At 43.4% G+C, this 4,427-nt stretch overlaps 1 pseudogene; it reads right to left on the minus strand.

Moving 5' to 3' along the window:
* LOC107673313 (polymerase delta-interacting protein 3-like) overlaps positions 1–3,696 on the minus strand; it is a 5,077-nt pseudogene extending 1,381 nt beyond the window's left edge.
* Between the last annotated feature and the right edge of the window lie 731 nt (positions 3,697–4,427).

Here is a 4,427-nt window from a genome sequence, read left to right on the forward strand (position 1 = left end):
GTGTGTGTGTGTGTGTGTGTGTGTGTGTGTGTGTGTGTGTGTGTGTGTGTGTGAGAGAGTACCTGTGCAGGTGTGTGTGTGTGTGTGTTTGTGTATGAGTACCTGTGCAGGTGTGTGTGTGGGGCCGCTGGTGTCTCTGCTGGTCTGTTGTGTGCTGATGGTGGCTCTGCAGACGGGCTGTAGGCTCTGTGTGGGGGGGCGAGCGGGGGGCACCGAGACTGAAGGAGGAGTGTAAGAGTCGTTCTTCACCACCTTAGTGATGGGAGTCGAGAGAGAGACGGGCCCCGCCTAAACACAGAGAGAGAGAGAGAGAACATACAACTGGTAAATACCAAAACCCAGTAGACTAGCCCATTACAGAAAATGAACTGATTTGATCAAATCCAGGCCATAAAAAAAACACAAAAGCAAGTGGAGCAGATGGCATCCTCAATAAAATGCTCAAGAACACAGAGCACAAGTTAACACGGGCCCTACTAAAACTGTTCAACTTGGTTCTGAGTGTTGGTCATTTCCCTGAAACCTGGAATAGAGGACTCATAACGCCCACTTTCATAAGAGACACAATAAATGCTTTGGCAACACACTACAATTTGTCATGCCAATAAAGCTGATTTTGAGTTAAATTGAGAGAGAGCGAGAGAGAGAGAAAGAGTATATCAGGGTGTCTACAGATATGAACAAGTTAAATTTAAGACTTTTTAAGACCTTTTTAATACCACCTCATGTGAAATGTAAGACCAAGCCTGTGATGGAAATACACATTATATTACATACGTATATGTAATATTTAACGCGTTTAAATGTAAAAAGAAAACAAAATATCATTGCTGTCAAAAATGCTATTAGTTATTACGATATAAAGTGAACTTTTCATATCAGCAGACAATATCCCACACAAAATATTCCCACAAAACAAAAGTGTCGCATCACCGAGATTTTTGGTGGTGTAAACAATTTATTCTGAAGCAATATTTTCATCAGTTTTCTGTCAGCTTTTACATACTTAAATCTGCATGTTTTTAATATTTACCACAGGATGTCATTTACCTTTATAAAGGCCAATGTTATTTTTTTTTTACCTTATTAAATGTATGCGTCATTTTTCAAGTCAAATTCTTACAATTGATCAAGAAATTTAATACACTACAGGGCTGTTTCCAATCAAATTAAATAATTAATTCCTTCAAACCTCTGAATCATTCAGTAACAAAAACGCCGGGTGCGGCTGGAGAATGTGCGCAATAATTCTGTTCTGATCTTTGTTTGGAACTATTTTCGTTGGTGAAATATAACAAAACAGTCAATTGTGTCTAAAAACGTACGTAACTTCATACACTTTACTACTTGTTTGTTGAACTAAAATCAATGTAACATTTGCAATCGTGAAAATATTCAGCAAAATAGATCCCTTGTCATGGTATGTTACTTGACTATATCATGCTATAAATAAACTAAACATTTAGAATTTTTACCTCAGTATGTTTGTTCTGTGAGTTTCTTTATGTGTGCCGTACGCTCATTTGATTTGATTTCTCCATGAAAGTCTCTCACAGAGACAGGCAGCACGAGCCTCAACAGCGCGACATTGATAATAGAAATACACTATCCATTATCAATCGCTGTTTAAGCTGAATGTGATAAAATCAGAAGAATCATTCGCGCGTTTTGATGCAATTGAGACATTTTTGTGGTAATGTGACCAAAAATATTTAAGACCTACTGAATCTGAATTTAAGACATTTTAAGACTTTTTAAGGACCCGCGGCCACCCTGGTATATGTGACGGAATACAACTATTTGAAAATCTATATCAAAACTTAATGTTTGATGAGTAATATGCATTGCTAAGAACTTCAGTTGGACAACTTTAAAGATGATTTTCTCAATATTTAGATGTTGTTTGCACCCAGATTCCAGATTTTCAAATATTGTCCAATCCTAACAAAGCACACATCAATGGAAAGCTTATTTATTAAATCAGCTCTATAGCAGCTGAGTGTGTGTGAGTGTGTGATTCTCACTCGTGTCTGCAGGTGGTTGGCTGTAGTGATCTTCATCTGTTTGCTGGAAACCACAGCTCCATCATCTTCCTCAGCAGCAGCACACATGACCTACAGTCAGAAATTATGGGATGTTTAATTATGGACACTCATTACTAATCACTACTGCCATCTGAGGCACTGCTGAGTATGAAAGCATTCATGAGGAATCGAGTCTCACCGGATCGGCTGCACTGGGAACATTGAAGCGGATCCCGCTGGTCATTCCCACCGGCTTCTGCTGCGCACACGCGCACACGCACACACACACACACACACACACAGCGTCACTGGCATTCAGAGTCATGGTAACAAGCGTGGCTCATCTATCTGCTCACCTGGATGGTTTTGGTGATCTTCAAAAACGCTGCGCTCTGATTGGACGCCGTCGGGACGCTCCTCTTTAAGCTCAACCTATCGCGCGCGTCCACTACCGTCGTGATCCCGCCCCCCGGCTGCAGGGCCACGCCCATTCTGGCGCTCTGGGGCCGGGGCCTGGCGGAGACGGGGCCGGTGTTGTGGATCTGGACGTGAGGGATTCCCGTGGGTTTGACGGGTGTGGCGCTCGGAGGCGGAGCCTGCTGCTGTTTGCGTGAGTTTAGCAGCTGCCGCGCGTCCTGTACGGCTCCGGCTCCGCCCCCTCGCCCCTGGATCCGGAACCGAGCGTCCTTCTGCCCCAGCTTCTCTCGCGCGTCCTTCACCTGAAACGCTGCACGGACAGAGTGATGAACAACGCGACAGAACCCAGAGTAAACCAGAGCTAGCGCCAATTGCAGGGTGCTTACCTCCTGTAGCTCCGCCCACTCCCAGCCACTGTCTGACATCACCGCTGCCAATCATCTGACGGGCATCGAAGGCCCTGCCCACTGGCCCCGCCCCTCTGCCATATATGGGCCTGTGGGAGGGACAACAGCAGAGTTACAAACCAATGACCAACAGAACTCGAATCCTTTATACTCGTATAGATGCATACATACCCATACTATATACGGTGAAAAACTGCATTGTACATTACATGTATGTATATATATATATATATATATATATATATATATATATATTTACAGTGCAAGCATCTGATTTTCTCTGAATCAAAAGCACTTGTAATCTCTCGGATATCGGTCGATACATCGATCAGTCACTGAGGGAACTCGCGTGCTAATAACAAACGCGCTCTAGTTTCTGTAGTTAATGTGAAAGATAGGCAGAAATTAAAGGAATGTAATGTACGAGGTTTGTTTGTAAAAGCAGCCGCGAACAGAAACGCGCAGGACGCCACGAGTCACGCGCGTCAGCCAATGAGAAGGCGAGAGAAGGCGTATTAACCAATCAGCGGCGAGAGCAGGCGGGACATCACGCTCAGCACCAGGACCTACACGACTGCGTGTATAACGACAGAATAACGCTAAAACGCCCCGGCGGTTTAAATGAACGCCGTTCGAAGAGTCTGAACAGATGTACCTCTTACTGACTCCTCTAGCGTTAAAACTGCGTCGACGAATCACTTCGTCCAGAGAGAGATCCGCCATATCTGCGCTTGTGTGGATTCTGTGCGGAGCGCAGCACGCACGCGTTACGTACATACATGTGGGCGGGGCTAAGCAGTGCGTGACGGAAAGCGGAAAGGGTCCAAATACACGCGGAACACGAGAAAACGCGAGAGCCGTATATCATCTAGAGGAGTTGATCTTATTGCTCCACAGCAGACTCTAAGTGCTCTGGACTGTATGTTGTCCAGTTCCTTTAATTCAGCACTGCACACCCATAGTCTACACTAGACCGTATTAATTGCACTTTTCCTTGCTCCCCATTCATACTTGGCTATTGAAGTCATGCAATGTATTACTCATTTGCATTTGTTCTCAATTTTCTTAATATGTCTCTTCCAAGTTAATTGTTCAAGATATTTGAACTCTGTCACTCTTTCTAACAATTGCTCATATCATTTCAGGGTAATCTGTTCCTTGTTCTGTGTGAAACCCATATATTGAGTCTTTGACGCTGAAAACTTCTGACCACCTTTCAGCTCCATGTATTGATTCTTGTATTCCTCTAACTACACTTCCTAAAGTCCCACCTCTTCTCCAGACTGCACCATCATCTGCATATAATGCCTTCCCAATGCTTGGTTCAACTCGTTCACATCATTACATTAAATAACATAGGACCGATTACACGTCCTTGTGGAACCCCATTCAGGAGATCTGACATTTCTTCCCCTATTCTTACCTGGAATGAACGCTCAAACAATAAATATAATATCCAATCATACATTCTCCCCCCATTACGATTTTATTTAACTTAATTAACAGTCCCTCCCTCCATAAAGTGTCATATGCCTTTTCAATGTCAAAGAAAACAGCAACAATAAATTATTTCATTACT

The sequence above is a fragment of the Sinocyclocheilus anshuiensis genome, unplaced genomic scaffold (assembly GCF_001515605.1).
Source record: "Sinocyclocheilus anshuiensis isolate Anshui unplaced genomic scaffold, SAMN03320099.WGS_v1.1 scaffold764, whole genome shotgun sequence".
NCBI classification, from domain to species: domain Eukaryota; kingdom Metazoa; phylum Chordata; class Actinopteri; order Cypriniformes; family Cyprinidae; genus Sinocyclocheilus; species Sinocyclocheilus anshuiensis.